The sequence below is a fragment of the Palaemon carinicauda genome, chromosome 18, assembly GCF_036898095.1.
Source record: "Palaemon carinicauda isolate YSFRI2023 chromosome 18, ASM3689809v2, whole genome shotgun sequence".
NCBI lineage: Eukaryota > Metazoa > Arthropoda > Malacostraca > Decapoda > Palaemonidae > Palaemon > Palaemon carinicauda.
Window position 1 is genome coordinate 5,694,999 of NC_090742.1, and position 27,099 is coordinate 5,722,097.

Consider the following 27,099-nt stretch of genomic DNA (forward strand, 5'->3'; position numbering starts at 1 on the left):
AAATCTGCCAAGTCCTTTTAAAGAGTACATAGGCCTGGATTCTAAGGATTTATAAACCTAGATTCTGGGAAAACTTGGGCCTACTGTATACTCAAGTTGTGTAAAAGAAAATTCAATGACAGTTGCTACTAATTACATAACAGTCGTGAAATACAAAGATGAAATAGTATACAGAGATAAAATAAGAGATCAAATGATATTCATAATTAAAATAAAGTTGTAGGTTATATTCACTTGCAATTAATGTACTTTAACATACAGATTGTGAAATGAATTTTAATTACTAGAAAGGTGACTAATGCTAATTTCCCTTCAGTCACACATTTAGATAACTTGTTTACAGTACTTTACACAATTCTAAAAATTATACAATCTATAAGTATGTTCAAGAGGTCTAGAGGAAATTGACATTTAATTTCACAGCTGGTTAATGAAAATTAAAAACATGAGCTGCATATTTCTAAAGAAGTCCTTATTCATTTCTAATTTACATTTGTAGTTCTTAATTGGTCGTTAATGTTCAATTTCCTAATTCAAAAAAAAAAAAAAAAAATTCACAATAATACACAATATAAAACCACTACATCTAACTTTACCTATAATAAATCCAGCTAATTATTGAGGTAATAGTAATCTATTACCATTCGGTATATTAGTATTTACCAAGTAGTTTTCATACAAATAACGAATTATTGTGAATGTAAGGAAATTGTATCTGAATCTTAATTAGAAAGTCAAACTCGCTCATAAATGTTGATCTGGACCCAATTTCTAAGTTAAATTTTGAGTATTTAGAATTACTAGAATAAACTATCATTGTATTTTTTAACTTGAAGATGCATAAAATTAAAAACTAACAGAAAGTATCTTTATATTCCCTGACTTTGTAAAGATTAAGTCAATAAAATACTAGCTACAAGACTGAGTAAAAGTTGATGGCTTTAACATTTGAATTCATGGCTTTAAGAAATAAAGACACTGATAAAATTGAATTAATCTGGCAATATAATTTATATTAACCTACTTATTTACTATAACTTCACTGATTTTTTTTATTTTCAGTCAAGGATTTCTGTGAACCTATGGGATATAAATGGATTGACCATCCTGACACATAACCTCTAAATCTGGTCAGTTGAGCATTTCAAGATATTTGCAGTACTCTAATGATATTTCCTAAATAATCTTTTAATACTCCTGAAAAGTTTGATGATAGATTGTCCGCTTCAGTTGAAACTCTACGGTGCTCCTTTTGGAATCAGAAATTTAATGTTTCTTCCTCAGGAACTTTTTGGGATTGTTTTCGCTGTTAAGCTTCATATTATACATTATCAGTTTCATTTTCTGTTTTGAGCAAGTGGCTTTCTATAATTCTCCTCCTCTTTTGACGATTCAAGTCTGAAAATTAAGTAAACAATGTTAGTTTTACATATATATCAGTCTTACTTACGTAAATACTTTCCTGTGTATTTCCATATTAAGACCGTTTTTAGTAAAATATTCTATATGATATCTATATCTATCTATCTATCTATCTATCTATCTATCTATATATATATATATATATATATATATATATATATATATATATATATATATATATATATATATATATATATACGTATTCTAATGCATTAGATGTAAAATAGTGGAAACAATGACAAACTAGACATGTTCATGACTTTCTTAAAAGAAAATGTTATAATGTATATCTTTGTAAAGTGGAAAAGTAATACGTCCTAAATTATGACAAGGAAATACTTATAATAATCAAATGACTTGCTTCTGGTAATCCACCAACTTGAGGGTACACTCGAGCACTCTTCTGTTTTATTGCTCTTCTTGTTTTTGTTAAAGTTTTTATAGTTTATATAGCAAATATTTATTTTGGCGTTGTTGCTGTTCTTGAAATATTTTATTTTTCCTTGTTTCCTTTCCTCACTGGGGTGTTTTTCCTGTTAGAGCCCCTGGTCTTATACCATCCTGCTTTTACAACTAGGGTTATAGCTTAGTAAGTAATAACAATAATAATAATAATAATAATAATAATAATAATAATAACAACAACAACGAGGAGCTCCCCTAATCCTTCAATTAATCTCTACAATCTTCTCCAACAGATACTCAATAAATCATTTATCACTGAATAAATCATTCTACCAAATTATATTCTCTAGGAAGATGTTCCTGATTATGGCAATTCATCTCAAGCACAAGGCGGGAACGTACTGAACTTACGTGCACACGATATAATAATAATAATAATAATAATAATAATAATAATAATAATATTCTTAAATTGTTTTTCCTAGGGTTGGAGCCGCCGAAGTGTCCTAGTCATTTTGACCAAAAGTCATTAATGCCGTAATATCCACTGGCAAGCGGTCAAAACGTCTTACTGCCTAAACAACGTACGGTCTAAATAGTATTAGAATTAAATAACCAACTGCAAAGACTTTTCTGCTTTTTTTTCAAAACTTGAAAACATTCATTTAAAAGTATATTATAAATCCAGAGACAAAGATAGATGGAAGGAAACAGAACCACTTGAGGGATGTGATATAAATAATACGCAATTATGATACTTTAATAATGACCCAAGCGAATGGCATGCACAACATATCAATGTACCACTTGCCAGAACAGAAGAGCAATGAAGTAATGTTTATTTATGAGCGTAGTGATCCACAGTTGAGCAAAGACCATTTGACGAACAGAAAAGAAATTAAAGCACTACCAAGATAAGCATGTTAAGAACCTTTTCAATTACTGGGATCTGTATATTAATAAAGAAATAAAAACTTCTCAGCTTCTGGCTGCCTGCAGTTACGTTACTGCTTCACTTAGTCATGATTCACAGTATTTACTCTATTTTGTTTATGTATTCATGTAAACAGTATAAAATCTTTTTGTATCCCTTCAGCATAAGCATAAGGTTCCTGGAGCCTACAATTTTGAGGGCCTAACAGGTTCACAGCCAGATAATATACAGACTAATCATCCCAATCTTCCCCACCCCCATGAAGGTACAAGTGCTTGATCGCGACAGGGACTGGTCACCTGCCTCCTGTATAACAGATGCAACTGTTACAATGGTCTCAGTCCAGGTACCTCATAAAGGTACTCAACACTAAAGATACCAAAAAATTATATTTTCATAATAAAATTAATTTTTGAATATACTTACCCACTGGTTATATAAGAATGGCTAAAGTCTCCTGACGCCCCGGCAGAAATTTCAAAATCTCGTGCAGCTTCTCGCAGATATGCCAGGTGTACACTTGTAATGATTAGAATAGTTAATATTACATGTTTAAAACAAATGACGTAATATGTCATGTTGGTTGGAAGAGCTAACCCTGGGATTTGCTGTAGTCATTCAAATTGTAAACAGGACGTATAATGCAAACCTCGGCAAATTGACATTCTTTCTTAATGTCAACACATGGTCTCCTCGTGTGAAAGTTTGTGACGTCACCGGATGCAGGTGTCTTCCGATTCCGTCACGTGGCTAAATTAAACCAAGCATACGATATCTGTGATATCGATAATTTATTCAGTTCATATCTAAACTTCACCAGAATTGGTCATCTGGACCAACACAGCTTCCTCCAGTGATGGAGATGTTTAACTCTGTTGTTTTATAGAATAAAACTTAAAAACTATTAAGATGTATTCAGTTAATCCATTTAAATACATCTGAAAACAACTCATACTCAAATGTGTGCTTAATACAGTAGCACGCCAATAAATGGTGGCAGCGATTAAACTCTAAGACAGCGATTAAACTCTAAGACAGCGGTTAAACTCTAAGACAGCGGTTAAACTCTAAGAATTAGAGAAAAATCTTCAAGACTTCAAAATAATAGCTGTAAAACCAGAGAAATATCTTCAAGACTTCAACATAAAAGCTGTAAAACCAGAGAAAGATCTTCAAGACTTCAAAATAAAAGCTGTAAAACCTGAGAAAGATCTTCAAGAACTCAACATTATCTACAAGAATCTACAATTTTGACTATGTCCAACGGAAAAGCTAACATCAGCATATGTTAGTATACAACCTGAATCTTCAATCAACATCCTAGGAAACCCAAGGACTGGCGTTCAACAATTGCAAGACATATCCAGGAAGAACTACATTCAACAAGAAACTAGAACGAGACATCGCTAACAACACATCAAGAGAGAGAGAGAGAGAGAGGACGTGTCGACTTCATATATAAGCTAAGTACAGATATTTTGTATTCATTTCAGTTTGGGCAGTGAAGTGTAGTTATCACAAGTCGTTAGTCAATTATTACTGGGGTGAGTGAATTCCTGAACTTTGTTATAAGAAACTCCGAATTCTCATTTAGAATTTTTCTTTCTTTGTGCTAATTCCTTTTTCTTTCAGAAACTCTTGGGGGAAATGTTTTGGGATTAGTAACATTGTTGGGGGAATTTTATTATACATATGCGTTTACGCAGTGGGCGTCTGTACTCATATAGATATTTTGATAGAATTGAAAGGGGTCAAAGAGATAGAAAAAAAAATACAGCAGTCATGGCTCCTCCTGTCAGCCCTACCCCTGGACCTAGTGGTGTAGGCCAGGCTAATCCTCCTCCAATTGTGACGCTTGTAAATGCCAGGTCAGCAATCCTTCCTTTTCAAGGTCGGGTCAACGGGTTCTTGCCACAAAATGTGGAGTCATGGATTTCATCCGTTGATGCCCATTTAAATGCCAAACAAATCGTAGATCCTTTTGTACAATTACAAGAAGCTAAAAGTTTTATAGATTTTTCTAAGGGGGATGCGAGTGCGTATTTAAGAGGTGTTTCATTTCAGGAAGCAGTTACTTGGGATGATTTCAAAGTTAGGTTACGCGCGATTTATGGGGGTGAGGAAGCCTTGGATGTAGTGTTAACGTTACGAAATACACTTAATCAAGCCACTATGAATCGGCTTAATCTTATTGAGAGAGCAGCTCTCATAGCTGATAGGCTTAACGAATATCAGGACATTTTAGGTAATTCCACTTGGGTTACTAACGATAATATCTCCGTGAAAGATTTTTTACGATTAATGTATTTAACTTGCATGACACTTATGTTGCCTGAAGCTTTAGTGCGGTGCTTTGATAAGAAGTTAATGCCTGCAAGTACGGAATTGGATGTCTATAAACAGATAAAGAAACACATGTCCAAGTGTCCAGATCTCGATCCCGTGTTAACTCAAGTTTTTGCTAAGAATGAAACAAAACCACAAACAGTGAACGTAATTAACAGTCCAGTAGCGGGAGTGACGTGTTACAACTGCAAACGTCAAGGTCACATAAGCGCAGACTGTAGAACGAAATTTTGCTCAGTTCACAACACAGCATCACATTCTTATAGTCAATGTTACGCGCGTAAGACACAACAATATCCTAGAAATACACAGTCAATTCCACAGTCAGTTCCATATGGAAATAAAAAGAAAAATCCTCATTTTAACAATAAGAAGAAACAACAAAATGTCAATGCAGTTCAGAGTCCGAAACAAACAAACACTTCTTCAAATATCGCTGAGCCTGGGCCGTCAAACCAGACCTCGCAAAGTCAGTCTAATTTTCAGAATGTGCAGAGCAAAGCAAATACCACATAGTTAACTCTAGAGGGGAAGAGAGTGATGTTGGGTCAAGGTCATTCATGTCAACATCAATAGTATTGAATAATCAATTTAATGTTTTATCAGATAATTGTGAGACAATAGATTTTCCTATGAAACACACGGCCGAATTAAGTAAAACAGTGCATGCTCCCGTAGATTTGCAACGAATTCATACAATAATAAGCCAAAATGAGTTACGGCCAACCTTATATGCTGTAAATTTAGAACACAAATCCTTTACGTTATTTTTTGACTCTGGTAGTCCACGTAATATTATGGATTTGAAGACGCATCATTTGTTGTTTCCGAACTTTCCGATTGAAAAATCAGGAATTAGACTTTCAGGTATAGGAAATAATGAATTAAACGTCATAGGCATAACTCATATTCAGTTCAGAGTCGGTAATCGCACGTTTGCCGATACATTTGTTGTTGTAAAAAACATTAATATGTATCCAGCTGTAATTATAGGATACCCATCTATGGGAAATCAAAACATTATCTTAGCTCCTGCCAAGCACGGCGTGTATATCAAAGGGAAATTCTATAAGTCTTCTAATACCTTAAAGTCAGTTTTGGATAAAAAGGAGACGACAAATGTAACCGTAACGTACGTTGAAGAACCAATAACTTGTCTCACTAATAAAGAAATAATATACGCGACCCAGCAGAATTCTCGTTCACCCGTAATATCATCTTGCACGCAATATATCGAACCAAACATACCTTCGAATTTAATAGTGCAAATAAAGAAAACACTACCGGGATCTGAAATATTAATCCTTTCCGATACTTTGAAAACTAACGGATTGTCTGTCACACAAGCTATTTATACAGTAGGCTCACATCAGCAATGTAATATCGAAGTCTGTAATCATTTAAATAACACTTTAGTAATTCACAAAAATCAACACATCTTGGATGTAGAAGTTTATAAACATCGTATTCTTACCGTTGCTGAAATCAATCACTCTCAATCAGTTGCGGATGAATCCCTTTTGCGATCTATTAAAAATAAAATCAGTAAGGACATTCAAGACGAAGAAATTCAGCAGAAAATTTTTGAACTTTTAACTAAATATCAAGATGTTTTTTCCACTACGGATGGATCCTTAGGAAAAACAGATGTGATCGAGCATCAAATAAGGTTAAAAGACAAGAAAAAAATTATATATGTACCCTCGTACAGACTCCCTATGAAATTCCAGAATGAAATAAATGATGAAGTAGGTAAAATGTTAGAGGAAGGAGTCATTAGAAAATCAAATAGCCCTTATAATTTTCCTTTAATAGTTGTACCGAAAAAAGATCGAACATGGCGTATCTGCGTCGACTTTCGTCGTCTAAACGAGGAAACGATCCCTGATCGATTCCCAGTGCCATGTACTGACGATATTTTGTCTTTGTTAGGTCAGAATAAATATTTTACCAGTTTGGACTTACTTAAAGGCTTTCACCAGATATCATTAGAAGAAGATAGTATCCCATACACAGCCTTCAGCACAGCCAGGGGACATTATGAATTTTTGCGGATGCCTTTTGGTTTACGTTGTGCTCCTATAACATTTACAAGAATGATTAACATAGTGTTTGGAGACTTGTTAGGGGATATATTGCATGCCTATATGGATGATCTTGTAATCTTTTCCAACACCTTAGAAGAACATCTACGTAAGTTAGAACTAGTACTACAGAGATTAAGACAACATAACTTAAGGGTAAAGATTAGTAAGTGTGAATTTTTCAAAACAGAATTAATATATTTGGGTTTCATGGTGTCAAGCCAAGGTCTTAAAGTAGTCCATGATAAGGTGTCGGCTATACGTAATTTTCCCATACCTACTAATGTCAAGGGAATACAGCAATTTCTGGGTTGTAGTGGATATTACAGGCGTTTTATACGCAACTATTCAATAATAGCCGCTCCTTTAACTGATCTTACGAAGAAGGGCGTAGATTTCATATGGTCTGAGCAACATCAACAGGCGTTTAATACTTTGAAAGATGAACTGTGTAGTTCTCCCATCTTAAAATTTCCTGACTTCGGTAAGGAATTCTTCATTGCAACAGACGCCTCAGACTTAGGAGTAGGAGGGGTATTGCTTCAGCAATATGATAAACAGTTTTTCCCGATAGCTTTCTATTCTCGAAAATTGAGAACTTCCGAAAGTAAGTATGCAGTAATAGACAAGGAAGGACTAGCTATTGTTAATTCGCTAGTGCATTTTAAGTTCATAATTTACGGTTATCCCGTTAAGGTTCTTACTGACCATAAACCACTAACAGAGTTCTTTAAAGGCTTCAATCACAGCCCTAAACGAACTCGGTGGCATTTGATCATTCAAGATTTTGGCGCAAGAATCGGGTATTTACCTGGGAAAGCAAATATCATTGCGGATGCATTATCACGCAACCCCGTGTCATCTTGTACGGAGCCTTTAGCTGAATTAATAGATATATCAACATCCATGCCTATTGTAAAAACAATATCTGAACAAGAAGATTTAGGCTGGAGCGCTGAATTGTTACAGACTGAGCAAAGAAAAGATCAGAAAATAGAAACAATTATAAATGCTTTGAAAGGCAATCATAAAGAAAAGGAATATATAAAGTATAAGCAGCAGAATTATATAATCAAAGATAATATTCTGTGTAGGACTGTGACAAGGAAAACCCGCAATACACCACATGTAACTAACGACCAGGTAGTAGTACCAATCTCACTTATTTCCACTGTCCTGAATTGGTTGCATTCAAATCCATTACATGGACACCCTGGGTTCTCATTAATGTCACAGAAAGCCAAATCATTGTTTTATTGGCATACAATGCTTACAGATATAAAAAGACACATAGCTAATTGTCGCACGTCAGGAAAACAAAGGGCATACGAAAACACCTGTCAGCCTAGGAGCTTATCCTGTGCCCAATCAACCCTTTGAAAGAATACATTTAGATTTGTTAACAGGATTTTACGAGTCAGACAGAGGAAATAAGCACCTCTTAGTAATTATAGATGTTTTACGAGTGTTACATTTGTAAACATGGAATTCCACACATGATAATCTCAGACTCGGGTGGTGAATTTAATAATCACTTTCTTACCTCATTGTGTGAATTCCTCAACATAAAGAAGATTAATACCATGATATATCACCCAGAGTCGAATGGGCTAGTGGAAAGAGCAAATAGGAAGATATTAAATATATTGAGGGTAACACTAGGGGGATCAGACCCCAACTGGGATATTGCAATACCGGCGGCACTGAGTACTCTGAATCATTCATATCATATATCAATTAAAATGTCACCGCATGAAGCATTGTATGGTACCCCAGTTAGAACACCTTTCCATGTATTAACGCCTACAACTAATCTATCAAATCCTTTAAAAGAATGTATAAATGCAAGTATAAGTCGATATGATATCCTTCGAAAGAATTTAGAAGAATCACAAATCATAATGAAAAGGAATCATGATAAAATAGCGAAACCAACTAAAACATATACCGTGGGTGATAACATCTATATTCAAATCAATGTCAGAAAAGGGCTCAACTATAAATTAACACCTAAGTTTGAAGGCCCATTTAACATTTTGGAAACATTAACGGCCAATAGGTTTAGAATTCAAAACGTAGCCCAACCCACGGATGAGAGAATAGTACCATTGTCTCACATAAGAAATTAAAAAGAAAAGAGAGGAAAAGAAGTGAGGGAAAATTCTGTTCTGTTTTGTGTGATTAAAAGTTTTCTTTTTAATACAGGAGTAATTACATATATTTTTTCTCGTTACAGGTTTCCAAGATGAATTTTTTGTTGTTGGGAGTGATATTGTTCGCTCAGACATTTTTCTCGTATGGGATGAGTTCTAAGACTAAAAATATATATTTTAAATATGGCAATATAGTTGAAAGACAAGAAGACATTTTTATTACATCAACCAACGTAATTGTCGAAGTGCATATGCAAGCAATTTTTCTTCAAGAGAATGATGTCACTAGCTTAAGAACCGCCATTTCAAGGTTTTCTGCATCATTGGATGAGTTGCATAGAAGACATTTTCATTTGACTACTAAGAGTTTGCTTGGATCAACATTAAAAGTTGCAGAGATGCTATCTGATGACTTGAAAAATAAGACTGGCGAGACAGGATCTTTGGCTTATGACCTTTTGATGTGGACTGTAGGACACGAACATAAAGAAAGACGGAATCCGTTCATTTATGCTGCATTAAGCATCTTTGGGTCTGTTGCAAGTTTAGGTTTAGGAATTTCCAATCGTCTTAAAATTAGTAATCAAAATAAGAAAATTGAGTTCTTGACTCATAAAGATGAATTGATTATGTCAGAACTAAGGGATCAGTTAGCTTCAATCAATAAAATTATGGATTTGTTAAATGAACATTCAGATAATATCGTTCAAATTATGGAAGTACAGGATTTGTTGGCAACATTAACGTATTATGATTCAAAGATAGATCACATACATAACAGAATTGCACATTTCATTGAGAAATCCAAGGATTATGTAGAAGCTATCACGTTAGCAACTAAAGGTGTATTGTCGCCCCATTTGTTGCCTATACGTTACTTAAAATTAGTCCTGGAGAACGGAAGGGATAAACTAGGCTATGTTCCTTTGTTAGACGAACATAGGTTAGAATTTTATTACAGCCTAATTACAGTAAACGTAGATAATAACAAGATTAGGATTACAATTCCCTTTGATTTTTCTGATGCCTGGCAATCTTACAGGATATCACCATTTCCGACTTTCATGACGAATCACTCAAATCCAGTAATATCCAGTTTGACAGGACACGTATTGATTTCCCCAGACAAGGAAACATATACGGTCATTAAAGACTTAAATCAATTAACTCACTGTTCAGACGCAATGGATAGAAAAATATGTACAGCTGACTCATTTGAATTCCGTAAAAACTTAATGGATTCATGCGAGTTAGGTATAGTGCTAGACGGTGCTCTCTCCCATACAAGTGAAAATTGTCTGGATAGGCTTTATCCCTTTGACAATAAAGAATTCAATTGCAGACTGAATAATGGCTCGTGGATACGATACGACAAGGACGGCTTCAATGTATCATGCCCTGACGGATCCATATCCTTCACCCACATCTTCGTCGCAGCAGATGGTTGTATCGGGACTTCCCCGAATTCCATGGTGACTGGTCTACGGACAATCATCAGAGAACGAGCCTACTTCGCGAACTTCACGTGGACCTCTACAATGCCAGCACTTCCTCTCCCATACAACGGAAATGTGGCAAAGCGGTTGATGAAACTTACCGAAAAGGACCACCTGTCACCGACTTATAAAGAAATTCTTCACCCCATACTACTGGCTGGTTTGTGTTTCACGGTGGTGATATTTATCGCGGTGAACATCCTTGTTTGGCGTAGGTTACGGCACAGCAAGCAGCTAAAAAGGAATGAGTTGCATAGCCCTGACAATACCCCCTATTTAATCCAGTTCAAAGCTGTTTGAGTGGCCACCTCATTCGCTAAGGGAGTAATTTGTCGGGAAGATGTTTGTATGAAAAGCTGATTAGTACGCTAGTAATATGTAATTAAAGAAATTCTCTACATTTGCATTGTTAAAAATACATTTAAAACAACATTTAAAAAATAAAATAAAAAAGGATATAAATCATTTTTCTCTCGGCATCTAATAAAAATATATAAGCCGGAATGTTAAAAAAGAAAAGAGAAAAAAAAAATTAAAAAAAATAATAAAATATATAACAGAATCTATGGGCATCTAATAAAATATATCAGCCCTATATATAAATATATATATGTACAAAACCGTGGTACGTGTACGTACCAGGAATTCGTGTTTGTGCACTAAAAATTGAGTATCTTGTTTCTGACAAAGGTAACAATTATTCTTTATCAAGTTACCGAATCATATGTAAGTCAGAATTTATTTTGTTTTTTGGTACCATGTAATCATTTGCTAGCAATGTACCATATATATGATCTTGGTTTTATCATGCATTTTTCTTTTTGCTTTGGTAATATCTTTTTTGTATGCATTATTGTTATTATTTTTTAATGTGCCTATTTGGACATTCGTCCTCAGTTGATTATGGCTAAAGTTAAACAAAGAATAATGCGTATGTCCAGTCACACCTAATAACCATGTTTCGGCTTGTTAAATTTTTGTAAAAAAAAATTGAGATAGCTGGCCGAGCTTAAGTAATGATTAGAATAGTTAATATTACATGTTTAAAACAAATGACGTAATATGTCATGTTGGTTGGAAGAGCTAACCCTGGGATTTGCTGTAGTCATTCAAATTGTAAACAGGACGTATAATGCAAACCTCGGCAAATTGACATTCTTTCTTAACGTCAACACATTGTCTCCTCGTGTGAAAGTTTGTGACGTCACCGGATGCAGGTGTCTTCCGATTCCGTCACGTGGCTAAATTAAACCAAGCATACGATATCTGTGATATCGATAATTTATTCAGTTCATATCTAAACTTCACCAGAATTGGTCATCTGGACCAACACAGCTTCCTCCAGTGATGGAGATGTTTAACTCTGTTGTTTTATAGAATAAAACTTAAAAACTATTAAGATGTATTCAGTTAATCCATTTAAATACATCTGAAAACAACTCATACTCAAATGTGTGCTTAATACAGTAGCACGCCAATACACTAGCGCCCTCGCGGTACAACAGGTAGAACTATACCCACAAGCTTCAGAACTTCCATGCCCCATGGTCTCTAGAGGGGAGAAGGGTGGGTTTTCAACTTAAATAACCAGCGGGTAAGTATATTCAAAAATTTATTTTATTATGAAAATATTTTTAAATATAAAACTTACCCGCTGGTTATATAAGAATGGCTGATTGACACCCCTTGGTGGCGGGTCAGAGACAGCTACATATTTGGAAATTCACTTAGCATTACATAAATAACTAAAGAGGTTCTCACCTGATAAGGAAGCTGACAGCAATGATACTCTGCCTCATTTCGTCCGCTATCCTTAGGAGATCCAGCGATCCACTCAGGGGGCTGATGATCCCTAGGAGCTGTCAAACGGTACAACCACCTATAACATGACAGGACCTCAACTAATACCCTTGTTCCGGGCGCACTCTAGGAACAAATTGACCACCTGACCAAACAAAAGATTGTGGAAGACTGACGACCAATCTCCACATACAACCATAACTTTACGAGTTCCAAGAGATAGAAAAGGGGTACAGTATTAGGAAATTGGAAACGTAGTGGTAGATCACTCACCTACTATCGCATTCGCTGCCACGAATGGACCCAACGTATAACAGTCCTCATAGCGAGTCTGAACATGTTTCAAATAATGAGATGCGAATACGGACTTACTCCTCCAAAAGGTCGTGTTCATCAAACTTTGCAGAGAACGATTCTGTTTAAAAGCCACTGAAGTCGCTACCGCTCTGACTTCATGTGTTTTCAATTTGAGAAGCCTCTGATCCACCTCATCACACTGGGCGTGAGCTTCTTGAATTAACAGCCTAATGAAAAAGGATAAGGCATTCTTTGACATGGGCAGTGAGGGTTTTCGAACTGCACACCACAGAGCGTCTGAGTCACCTCTCAGACTCTTAGTTCTGTCCACATATAGCCGTAATGCTCTTACCGGACAGAGCACCTTCTCCAACTCGTCTCCCACCACATCATAAAGATTAGGGATCTCGAAGGATTTGGGCCATGGGCGGGTAGGATTCTCATTCTTGGCCAAAAACCCTAAATGTAAGGAACAATTGGCTTTTCCATCCCGAAAACCAATGTTCCTGCTTAAAGTGTGAACTTACACTTACTCTTTTAGCAGTGGCTAGACTAACCAGAAACAAAATTTTCAAGGTTAGATCCTTAAAAGAAGCTGAGTGTAAAGGCTCAAATCTGTCACTCATGAGGAATTGAAGCACCACATCCAAATTCCAGGCAAGAGACGCCGATTGTCTTTTCTTGGTGGTATCAAAAGACTTAAGCAGGTCTTGCAGATCTTTATTATTGGAGAGGTCTAAGTTCCTGTGCCTAAAAACCGTAGCCAGCATACTTCTGTAACCTTTGATTGTAGAGGAAGAGAAGTTATGTTTATTTCTAAGGTCTAGGAAGAAATCTGTTATCTGCGTTAGAGAGGCACTGGATGAAGAAATCGCGTTAGCCCTACACCACTCTCTGAACAACTCCCACTTGGACTGATACACCTTGATGGTGGAAGACCTCTAGCTCTAACAAGTTTTTCGATAGTCTGAAGGCAGTCAGACGTAGAGCTCGGAGGTTTAGGTGGTTTCGAGCCAAGTGAGGTTGTCTGAGAAGATCTGGTCTTAAGGGAAGGCTTCTCGGGAAATCTACCATCCATTCCAGTACCTCTGGAAACCAGCTCCTTGATGGCCAGAACGGAGCTATCAGTGTCATCCTGGTTTCTTCGTGGGATACTAACTTCTGTAACACCTTGTAAAGAATCTTGAACGGGGGGGGGGGGATGCATAAACCTCCATGTGCGACCAATTCATTAGGGAAGCGTCTATGTGCATGGCTTCGGGATCCGGTACCGGTGAGCAGTAACACTCCAGTCTCTTTGTTTTTGCGGTTGCAAAGAGATCCACGAGAGGACGACCCCATAACTGCCACAGACTTTTGCAGACGTCTTGGTGTAATATCCATTCTGTGGGGAGAATCTGACCCTTCCTGCTGAGTCTGTCTGCACTCACATTGTTGACCCCTTGAATAAACAGAGTCAAAAGTGTCACTTTCCTTTCCTCTGCCCATATGAGAAGAGGTCTTGCTATCTCGTACAGAGTCCATGAGTGGGTCCCACCTTGTTTTGTTATATAGGCCATAGCTGTAGTGCTGTCCGCATTGATTTGGACTACTTTGCCCCGGATATGCTTTTCGAAGCCTTTGAGGGCCAAATGTATTGCCAAAAGCTCCTTTTGGTTTATGTGGAGAGCTGTTTGCTCCACTGTCCACGTTCCCGAGAGCTCCTTCTTCCCCAGTGTTGCCCCCCACCCCGAGTTTGAGGCGTCGGAACACAACACGAGGTCTGGGCTCTTCTGATGTAAAGACAAGCCTTTCTTCAGTCTGTGTTCGCTGTTCCACCACTGAAGATGTGACTTTATGGAGTCCGTGATGGGAACGCTTTCCCTGTCGAGACTGTCCCCTTTTTTCCAATGCCGATTGAGATGAAACTGAATGTAACCTCCCCAGAGTCACGAACTTCTCTAATGATGAGAGTGTCCCCAGAAGGCTCATCCATTTCCTTACGGAACTGAGGTCCTTCTTCATAAAAGCTTGGATTTATTGGAGAGCTGACTGTATCCTCACAGGCGACGGAAAAGCCCGAAAACTCCGACTGTGAATCTCCATCCCCAAATAAATAATCTCCTGGGATGGAGTCAGTTGCGATTTTTTCGAACTCACCAGGAGGCCCAGTTCCTTGGTTAATTCCAGTGTCATTCTCAGGTCCTTCAAACAGTAATCGGCTGAGGCGGCTCTTATCAGCCAATCGTCCAGGTACAGGGAGGCCCTGATTCTCCTCGAATGAAACATGCTTGCTACATTCAGCATGATCTTGGTGATTGATTGATTTAAAAGTTTTCAGGCATCCTGACATCTAAGGTTGATCTTGGTGAATAATAGAGGAGCCTTGCTGAGACCGAAACATAGGGCTCTGAATTGGAAGACCTTGTTTCCGTCCATGAATTTCAGATAACGTCTACAGCTGGAATGTATTGGAATATGGAAATAGGCGTCTTGAAGGTCTAATGAGACCATCCAATCACCCTTCCTTACCGCCACCAGAACCGTCTTCTGAGTATCCATCGTAAACGTCGTGTTCTGGACGTAACCATTTAGAACACTTACGTTCAGAACCGGTCTCCATTCCCCCGAACTCTTGGGAAGTAAGAAAAGTCGGTTGTAAAACCCTGGAGATGTTAAATCTTGCACTTCCTCTATTGCTCGTTTCTCTAGGAATAGAGACATCTGAAGCCGAATGGCTTGCTTCTTCGGTCCCTCCCTGTATTTGGGCGAAAGATCCACCGGATCTGTGACTAGTGGAGGAATTGATAGGAATGGGATCTTGTAACCCTCCTTTAACACTTGGACGGACCAGGGGTCCGCTCCATTCCTCTCCTAGGCCTTCCAGAAGTAATTCAGCCTGGTACCTACTGCTGTCTGAGGGATAGGACAGTCAGACTCTACCTCAGCCAGTCTTGGTACCTCTCCTCCTAGGTTTTCTCCCGTCTGGTTTGAAAGAACCCCTTCCGGTAGGTTTACCACGAAAGGACTGAGAAGGTCGTACCCCAGAAGAACTTTCCTTAGGTTTACGAGATGAAAAAGCAGAAGGTAGAACTTTCCTGGCCGTATTGGCCACCAAGTCATGAGTGGCCTTCTGGGTGAGAGCAGTGGCAACTTCCCCTACCAACTCTTGTGGAAATAGAGTAGCTGACAAAGGAGCGAATAGTAGCTCCGATTTCTGGTAAGGAGAAACTCCCGCCGAGAGAAAGGAACACATAGTAGCCCTCTTCTTAATTACTCCAGCTGTGAACAGAGCAGTTAACTCGTTAGAGCCATCCCTCACACCTTTGTCCATGTAGGACATCAACTGAATAAGGCCACTAGTATCCGTGCCTTTCATTTCGGAGACCCTCTTCCTTAAGGCTCCCAAAGACCAGTCTAGATAATTTAGAACTTCAAAGACCCTGAACAAACCCTTAAGTAAATGGTCAAACTCTGTCATTGACCACCATACCTTTGTTTTTCTTAAGGCCAGACGACGAGAAGAATCCACCAAACTCGAGAAATCTCCCTGGGTAGAAGTAGGAAATCCCAAGCCTAGCACTTCACCAGTCTCGTACCAAACACTGGATTTAGAGGCCAATCTTGCGGGCGGAAAAGCAAAGGCCGTTTTGCCAAGAGTTCTCTTTGAATCCATCCAGGAAGCCATTAACTTCAAAGCTCGTTTAGAAGAGCCTGAGAGTACCATCTTAGTGTAAATAGGCACTTTAGTTGCCTTCCCTAAGATAAATTCCGATGGAGGAAAACGAGGAGCCACAGGGGTAAAATGTTCAGGAAAAAGGTCTGTGAAAATTAACATCAATTTCCTAAGATCAACAGAATGTTGATAATGTTTGTCTTCTTCCTCTTCAGAAACGGCTTCTAATGGTTCGTCCATGTCAGAATCCTCTTCAAGTTCATCTTCTGGCAGTGCCAGCTGCTGCAGCCTGAACCGAAGGATCAACGTCTGAATGAGACCGCTAGCCATGATCAATAATTGTTTCTATTTGATGTCCACTAGATTTACGAATAAACGCGCCTTTCGCTTGGGGAACAGTCTCCAACTGAAGCGGAAGGTCGAGGTTGACTGATGTGTGATGCCATGGATGGGTTGACGATCGACGTCAATGGTTAATTGCCGTGTGTCGTCACGTGGACGCCTAGTGTCCGCTTCCTGTTGAATGGACCGATGCTCAGTGTCAGGCGTCCACTGCAGTGTGTCGCCGCATGGATGCCTAGCGTCCGCTTGCTGTTGACGCCGACGCTCTATGCCGTCATGAGTAGACTGGTGATAGTCGTCCCGTCCACTTGCTGTTGATGCTGACGCTTCATCGCGTCATCAGTCAACTGCCGAGAGCCGTCACGGTAACGCATTGCGTCCACTTGTCGACACCGCCGCTCCTCGTCGCGTTCGTAAGTCGATTTTTGTTTTGCAACAACTCTCTGCCATGACTCATTTAAATCAACCTGCTGTTGAACACTGCGAATGGGAGACCGCCTGTGCGATAACACGTCAGCACTAGAGACAACAGGCCGCCTGTGCGACAACTGGTCTGACGTCTGACGCCCAACCGCACGTTGATAAGACTGCATGAACGACGAGAACTGTTGTTTGATGCCCAAAAGCATAGACCCCTTAGGATCGTTAGTCTGTAATACATTCAACTCCTTTTCTAAAGGGATATCGATATCACTATCACCACGCTTTATGGGTGACGAAAGCCAGTCTGAAGGAAGCGGCGGAGCATGAATAGTAACATCAGCAACAGGCAAAAACTCTGAATCGGACTGTAACACATCGACACATACACCGTGGTCCGAGCGTTTCGCAGGCGTACAAGCGTCGGGAGAATGGAAACGCTCAGGAGTATCCCAAGTACTACAGCCTGGTCGTGCAGGTGATTCGTGACGCTGAATAACCGCGTGCGATCTTTTGAGCGGTCTGGACGCGTGACGCCAGGTTTCACTACCCGAACCTTCATCGGAGGATGCTGATAACGTAGCAACCTCATCTTTCCTACGATGAGGGTGAACGACCTGTGCTACGGCAGCAGGAACGTTCGAGGGGACGTCTGTACCATTGATGAAGCTTCTCATTCCCTTTTGTCGTACGACATTACTTCTCCCATGGGTTCGGGAGCTCGAAAGAGGTCGTAGGCTGGGAGAACGACAAGATCGTGCAGACGCACCGTCCACAACACTGAACACATTCGAAACACTTTTCCCATTTCCTTCAGTCACAATTTTTCAGTACCTTGTTTTCGGATAAAATCTGATTTCTATCCGCCGCTAAAGACAACTTTTTCACCGAGAGCCTGCATAGCGTAAACATGTCCTTCAAAGAAGGTTCCTTCGGTTGCTGATCTACCACTATGGAGGAAGAAATAGGATCACTGACATTAGGCAAGGTTAAATCAACAGAGCGTGATGAACTACGCCTAAGCCTGTCCTTCTCTAATCTCTTAACATAACGTTCATATGATACCCATTCATTTTCTGTTGATGAAAAACATTCAATACACCAATCCCCAAAAGAACATGGTTTTCCCCTACATTTAATGCAAATATTGTGTGGGTCTATAGAACCTTTAGGGAGTCGAGTACGACACCCTTCACTAACACACTTACGAATTACTGGGGAGGGGTCGGCCATAGTGAAAAGTTAAGAGAAAGACCGACAACATAAAACAAAGGTTAAATTAATAAATATAACCCCAAACAAAAAAGATTTCAAGAATAAATGAAACAGAAAACAATTAATCGATAGCCCAAACTCAAAAAATGTTGTACATCACCAAAATAACGTCCAAACAGAGTAATAAAGCAAGAGAGAATTTCCAATATGACAGCCAGCTATGGCATCAGAAAAAGATCTGAAGCTTGTGCGTATAGTTCTACCTGTTGCACCGCGAGGGCGCTAGTATACACCTGGCATATCTGCGATAAGCTGCGCAAGATTTTGAAATTTCTGCCGGGGCGTCAGGAGACTTTAGCCATTCTTATATAACCAGCGGGTAAGTTTTATATTTAAAAATGAAAAGTTTCCCTTGTTATACCTTTCAGGGCATTTCCACTGATCAAAAGTGAGGGAACAACAAAAAACGAAATATCATAACAAACCAAAATTAGAGCGTTCCAACAGTGATAGTGAAAAGCATGAGAATTATAGTGGTAACACATTCTTTAACCCAGTTAACTAATGGGGACCATAATTAGGTAGACAATCTTTAAGCAAGTAACCAAAGACAAAGTGGCTTGACTTAGTCAGGTACGTTATCTTCCCCTACCTATTGTTACTACTGTAGCTACCTTATCAATGATTAAGTTACCATTCCAGCTTATTCTTAATTATAGGACAAAAGGTATATGTTAATGTAGGACTAAATCATAATTATCGGTAAGAGTGGTGCCACATAATGCTTATACATTATTTTGGTGGTTATTTTGAGTATATGTGAACGTTGAAATTTTTTTATTCACTTAAATTACTTAAAAGACAATACATCAAGCGAAACTCACCTGTAGAGATACCTTCTTATCTTCCTCATTTGTTATTATATTTTACTAATTTCCTGTGTTCACCAATCAATAATTTGGTTTCCCAGTTTTCCCTTTGTAATGTCAGTATCAGAAGGGATCTTTTATCTAGAAAAAAAAAAGAGGTTCATTAGTTAGGCAAATCATTTAAAATAGTGTAAATAAATATATTAAGTTAAAGAAATATCCCAGAATATTAAATTTTGCATGCAGTTTCTAGGCTTTACCCTATTAAGTTAAATACATTGCATGCAATGTTTCAAATATTCGATATTACATAGCACCTAGCATTCGCATGGCAGCAGATCAATCGCAGCCTGAGATCGTGAGTTTAAGCTGTTAACTGGGGAGGCCGCTGCTGTGGTTAGGCACCACAGGGGGGGATTGGACTTGCCCGGCTGACATTCTGGAGAGTACCTATTCTGATGGAACTGGAACTAAAACCAGACACCTTTAACCAGGCCAATTTTCTCATTTTCTCTATGACTAAACAGGAGCACATGGTCATAACATACGTATCAATCAAGTAAAATGTGAACAATATTTCTTTGTCTAAATTCATAGATAGGTTTTAAAAGACTGATGGTGGATACTGTGCATGGGTTGTTCATATTCATTTCTGGCATCTGTACTATTTTTGTATGATAATCATTAGCTGGCATTTTAATCGATCAAGTGCTTCCAAGTATCTTCGCACACGTTCTTGTATGAAAGTACTGTAGCTTCTCTTAATGTATTACTATTGTCTATTAGACTATGGCTAGAATTTCTTCTGCTGATAAGGTTATCTTTGACCCACTCTGCGCATGTCATGAAAAATAATGTTTCTCTTTCCAGTTTCAACCGCTCTTTACTCTGAATTGGCTAATCAGAATCAAGATACTGTACATTATAATCACAACATTTGTTTGGTTCTGGTTGGAATTCGTTAGACTATGCATTTCAGTCGTCGGCCGTGCATTTTCAAATCATAAAGCTTGGTTTAAGTTTAGTCAAGGATACAAACTGTACTATATGGGAATTTACCCTATACAAAGCTATTAAACTATTTTTAAGCAATAACGAAAAAAAAAAAATGAAATTTATACATAATCACGTAGTGCTTCCAACAGAAATAAAGTGCCTGAGGGGTTTCCAGCCAATTGCATTAAATGTAGCCAACATATGATAGATGGACATTATTGGCAGTGTCACAGTAAGATTAGAAAGACTAAACTACAAACGTGTCAGATCAATTTCTCTTCGAGTGAATTACAAGGCTAGTTTTGTGAATAAGGCTATATTGAAGGTAACCCATTGCCACTGCTTTTACACCTAATGCTAATTACTCAAACTATGATTTAAGGTAAGTCATTGTAGATCAAGTTTCACCGAAAGCTAAAAATACAGCTGGGTAGAGGGGGATTTTGGTAGGTAAGAATACAGCTTCTAGGTTAGGTTAAGTGGGGAAGGTGAGGTTAGCTGGTGGTCTTGTGTCTATTTCCCTTTAAAAATCCAATCCAATTAAAGATTGAGAAGTCTGTTAAAAAAAGCTTTTTATGCAAGAAAACTAAATTCAAAAGAGAACGGTGCTTGAGAAGTTAAGAGATAACTGCGGCAGTGATTTTTCACCCTCTTATTTTGTGTGAAAATTTTTTATTTTTTTATTTTTTTTTCTGTTGCTATCATCTTTCGTAACTTGTTAGTTTTCATTTTATCCCGCCCAAAACTCGAATTCCCACATGGGGTTCCTCCATTATTGTTAGGAATTATGTGGTGGTAATCAAAAACGATACTTTTGTAGAGGGTAATAACATCAAACATAATTAAACAGCAAAAAATTGAAAAAAATGATTTTTGTAAAAAAATGACTGGGTGGGACACTATCGAAATTTTACCACAATAATGTCTATTTACAAGTGAAGTGAGCCGCGGCAGAGCAAACACTCTGAGTGCTGTGATGATAAACTATAGGTAATTATGATACTTTAATAGTAAACCGTATAAATGGCGTGTGCAGCACATCAATGTACCTCTAGCCAGAACCGAAGAGCAATAATGCACGTGAAGCGAACCACAGCAAAGCAAAAATTGGAACCTTTGTGGTTGGTTGGGATGGACCGGGTGTAAGATTTTGGTAAAATTATAGTGCACAGAACTACATTTCCAATATAAAAAAACAACTGTTTCCTGCATAAAATAGTGTGCTTACAACAAATTTGTCTTTTATTTCCCCCACAAATAAACCGTTCTACCATTATCCCTCCCACCTCAACGTACACCGGTGAGAACCTTGGACATTGGGTGGATAAAAACAGGAAAGCACATGACTATTTAACACTTTCAAGATTCATAAATGGCCACAAAACCTAACAAACCTAGTAATTCCCAGGTACAGACCTCGGACCCCCCTTTCCAAATCACAGACCTAAGCGAGGGGTAAGACCTCCTGAACCCCCGGCACAGACCTAGCCATGGCATGCCCATGTACCCCCTTTCACAGGTCATGAACCTGCCCAGGTCATAGACCAGACCCACTACCCAGTTTACAAACTCTAAAACTAAATCACAAATAATTCCTTACCTTATGATTGACACCTATGTCGTTTTTTGTCTTAGCAATCTTCACAGCCGATTTACAATAAAAAATTGCTGGTCTTCCTCAAAAGATGTAGAATTGTATTTATGACACTTTAAAGTTTGAGGGATAACAATGAGATTTTAAAAAGGTCTTCATTACACTAGGTGCATCCATATAACTATAATGACAGCCATTACGCTTCGTTACGTTAGGCTCCATAACACGCAACCAACAAGTAACGGAAGAACAAATGGACTGCGGAGTCCTCTTAGGAAAACGGTGCTTGTCACAAAACTGCTTAAGTCACAATCAAGCATACAAACATGACCAAATATGGTAAACATCGGTATATGGTAGGGGAGGGTAGGAGAAGCAGCTACGTACAAATGAATTAACAGGAGTAATTCCATTGGTAGTAAGTGAGAAGAGGGCTAATGCGTAGTTAGTTAATACGTAACTAGTTATGTGCAGACGTAAGAACAGGAGCGGATATGTGTGGTCTGTAAAATGTAAACAAGAGTGAAATATTTCAGGGGAATAGGATGCCAATATTTTATGTAATTTTTTGTGGATTTATCATGTCCCAGTAAATAATGTATAGAGCTGAAAAGGTTAGTTTTACCATCATTTATCGATTCGCCAGCAAATTTTCCCAACACAATACCTTCGGTTCCAACTGGGCGACACCAATCACAATAGAATATATTTGGGTATATCTTATTAACTATTTATTTGCATTGGAAATAAAGAATTTTCAAAGAAAATCCCAAATTTTAAGTAATTTGTATTTTTCCTAACATACTTACCGAGAACTACTTTCTTAGGAGTTACCTGGAATCTCCTCTCTTCCGACCAGAGTTTTGTGTAGTTTAACCTACTTCCGTTTTCTGTGAGGTCTAACCTCAGGTGGTAGGATACGTGCCCTGAGGCTAGGCCCGTGTCAGGCAGCTTGCTAGCTTGGGTCTCGGTCCTCAGTAAGTTCTCTGGTCGCGTCGCGATATCATCTCGACGCTAAAGTTTTTTCCGTGTTTTTCTATAATACTAAAATTTAAAGTTATGACATATCCACATTCTAATAGGGAAACAAACACAAGACCACCACCTAACCTAGGAGCCGTGTCCTTAACTACTAGGTTAGAGTAGGCCCTGTGCGACCACCCTTTAGACTGCCGTATCCTTAGTTAACATAAGTCTCGAACCTGCTTTTTCTACCCAACCAGCTTTACTTCCTAGCAAGGTAACATTCAATAATTATTTCGTAAACTGTATAAGTAGCATTATATTGTACTTCAAAGGTAAAAGACATTTCCCCCATAAGAAAATGTATTTGACAAGTACAGTAATTGGAAAGTTTACACTACTCCCAACCAACTACATACATTCTCTTATCTTTTTCCAACAAGTTTTTTTTGTAATTATCAAATTTCTGACCAATGCTATTGATGCAAATCACACACTTTTGGTCTTTTCCTGACCCAAAACAACAACTTCCCGCTATGATCCCAATTATAATTGTTATAATGGGGTGTAGAAAAACTCATGAATGGGTGGATTGCTCAAAATTCATGGTCAGAAATTGGAAAAAGGGAAAAAAAATACAATATGTATTTGGTTAGGAATGTAAGTATATAATTACCCAAAATATTCCAGTATCCTAGCTGTCACAATTTCATTGGTGCTGGTTTACCTTTTTTATTCTGGTTTAGTATGTGGCTTACCTGGCTTGGTAGGTAAGGTAAGGTAAGGTAAGGTTAGGCCACATACTGAAACATAGAATTTCGTAGGCCGTTTTCGAAAGGTAGGCCACATACTAAACCGACACCATTTCGTTTTATATTACGAAAAAAATATATACTTCCCGTAGGTATACGAAAAGAAAAAAAAAAAAAAAAAAAAAAAAAAAAAAAAAAAAAAAAAAAAAAAACTGAAGAATCATCTGAACCAGAGGCCTCAAGTTTCAAAGTTATGTAGACTATTATAACTATTGTTCACTTGGTCCCACGGAGTACTTAAGATTTGGACCTTCCGGTAAAATGCCTTGGCCTATGGCTACCGGCTCTAAACGGATTAGGCCTACCAGCATTACAAAGTACATATCTATCAATTTTTTTTCATTTGAAAGCCACTCTGAATATATTTCAATATACCTAACATAGTATCTAAATTAATGGTACCAACCTTTGGAAAAATGCAGAACGATTAATAACCGAAAATGTCGGAAAAATGACAAATATTTCAGTTTTTGTCTTCCTCGAAGATCCTTCAACAACAACCGATAGTGTAATGGCACTCCCGAGCGCGGAACAATTCACTTGGGAGGATTATTGGAACGTGGAAAAAATTTTTCTTCTTATTCATTACTTAATCGCGTTTCCCTTTTGAGCACCATGATATAAAGACAAGAAAAAAATATATTAAATGACATTTAATTCAGCTGGTTTTACGATAGAAGGGTAGAAATATCATGAACTACTTTTCTGATATTTTTTTCCCAATTCTTTTTCAGATTTTTATGCAAGCAAACAAATACATGGACACGCCCATAGAGAACTAGCACATTTATTTGGCCTCAAACACACACATGTATATATATATATATATATGTGTGTGTATATATATATATATATATATATATATATATACATATGTACATATATATATATATATATATATATATATATATATATATATATATATATATATATGTATATATATATATATATATATATATATATATATATATGTACATATATATATATATATATATATATATATATATATATATATATATGTACATATATATATATATATATATATATATATATATATATATATATATATATATATATATATATGTGAGTGTGTGTGTGTGTGTGTTGGGGGCAAGATATATCGATAGATAGATAGATACACGGTAGTTTTTCCTATCTATTGAAGAAAAATACTGGGAATACCCATCAATATCTGTGCACAACGATAACAATCCATATCCCATCTCTTTTGCAATAAGTCCTGGAAAATAAAATATAGGATAACAATCCACCTTGTTATAAAAAATTGAATAACCCCTCTCTCTCTCTCTCTCTCTCTCTCTCTCTCTCTCTCTCTCTCTCTCTCTCTCTCTCTCTCTCTCTCTCTAGTCGTTATATGAGGGAGCTCCTAAAAATTCTGCAAGATTTCCCACCTAAGTTTGATTTCGGATATGAAGTGAAAACAACATTCAGTTTCAACATTAAGTGAAAGCAACATTCAGTTTCAACATTAAGTGAAAGCAACATTCAGTTTCAACATCAAGTGAAAGCAACATTCAGTTTCAACATCAATTGAAAGCAACATTGTTTCAACATTAATTGAAAGCAACATTCAGTTTCAACATTAAGTGAAAGCAACATTCAGTTTCAACATTAATTGAAAGCAACATTCAGTGTCAACATTAGGTGAAAGCAACATTCAGTTTCAACATTAAGTGAAAGCAACATTCAGTTTCAACATTAAGTGAAAGCAACATTCAGTTTCAACATTAAGTGAAAGTAACATTCAGTTTCAACATTAAGTGAAAGCAACATTCAGTTTCAACATTAAGTGGAAAGCAACATTCAGTTTCAACTTTAGGTGAAAGCAACATTCAGTTTCAACATTAAGTGAAAGCAACATTCAGTTTCAACATTAATTTCTGGGGAAATTTATCTTTTGGGCTTCGTATTTTATGCTACATATAGATACGAAATAAAACGAGTTAAAATATTTTCATGTGGCCGTCATGATAGAAGGAAATCCACGTGTGTAATGATGTAGATGAGACACAAAATTATTTTCAGTCTTTTAATAGAAGAGTATGTTTGGTTTGACAGACACACATAAATACATATATACAGTTTATATATATATATATATATATATATATATATATATATATATATATATATATATATATATATATATATATATATATATATATATATATACACATATATATGTATATATGTATATATATATATATATATGTATGTATATATATATGTATATATATGTATATATATACATACATATATATATATATATATATATATATATATATATATATATATATATATATAAAAGACCAGAGAAATATGGGACATTGGAGCTCTATTGTGGACACACCAGCCATCTGCAGAGAATACATATTAATTAAGAGCGAACATGATCGAGTTTATGCCTTTATTCCTACTAGAGTAATTGATGCTTTATCTCCTAATAATAAAATTTCAATAGATAGTAATGTGGCTCATTCTTGACACTTGTAATGATATTCTGCATCACCTTCATTCTTTTATTTGTGTGCTTTTTTATGATTTATGAATTAGTAGAAGATTTGAGTTGACTTCATATGTAACATAATATTCCCTTTCAGTTACTTTTGTTAGAAGTGGTGAGAAATGTATGTATTCAATGGGAAGTTAATTGTAACTGAATCATGGGATGGAATTACCTTAATAAAAATAAAATAGTGTATATCATGAAATATTTTTAACTTGTCTTTGATACACATATAAAAACACACACGCACGCACACAAACAGATATATACACACACACATATACGTATATGTATATATATATATATATATATATATATATATATATATATATATATATATATATATATACTCCTCCTAATATCTGTATTTTCTCTACCTCGTGATCAGAGACCCAAGGAGGACTCAACTCAAAGATAGCTTCTGATCTGCCAGGGAATCAAACCCGGGCCCAAGAAACTGAGATTCCATTAACTTAGAAGAGGAGAGTAATATTTGTATTAACTTGAGAAATATCAGTAACTTATTTATTTGATGGAATTATTTAAAGAAAATAATATAGCGTATTTCATTGAACAATTCAGCTTGGTTTTATCATTCCTATTTTCAGCGACTTTTTTTCTGTAAGTGGAGGTAGTGTCCTTGCCTGGTGATTGCCAGACTGGGGTTCGAGTCCAGCTCAGACTCTTTAGTTCCTATGGTCTTTACAACCTCACCATCCTTGTGAACTAAGGATAGGGGGTTTGGGGGAGCCTCTATGTCTATCTGCTG

General features: G+C 37.1%; 1 long non-coding RNA gene across 1 annotated transcript; it reads right to left on the bottom strand.

Annotated features, from left to right (window-relative positions):
• Nucleotides 1–1,088: 1,088 nt before the first annotated feature.
• Nucleotides 1,089–24,330, bottom strand: LOC137656954 (uncharacterized). The gene is made up of 3 exons (XR_011047057.1): nt 24,210–24,330; nt 19,454–19,579; nt 1,089–1,398 (listed from the first exon to the last, which is right to left on the bottom strand). It is a non-coding gene; the product is annotated as an uncharacterized lncRNA (long non-coding RNA).
• Between the last annotated feature and the right edge of the window lie 2,769 nt (nt 24,331–27,099).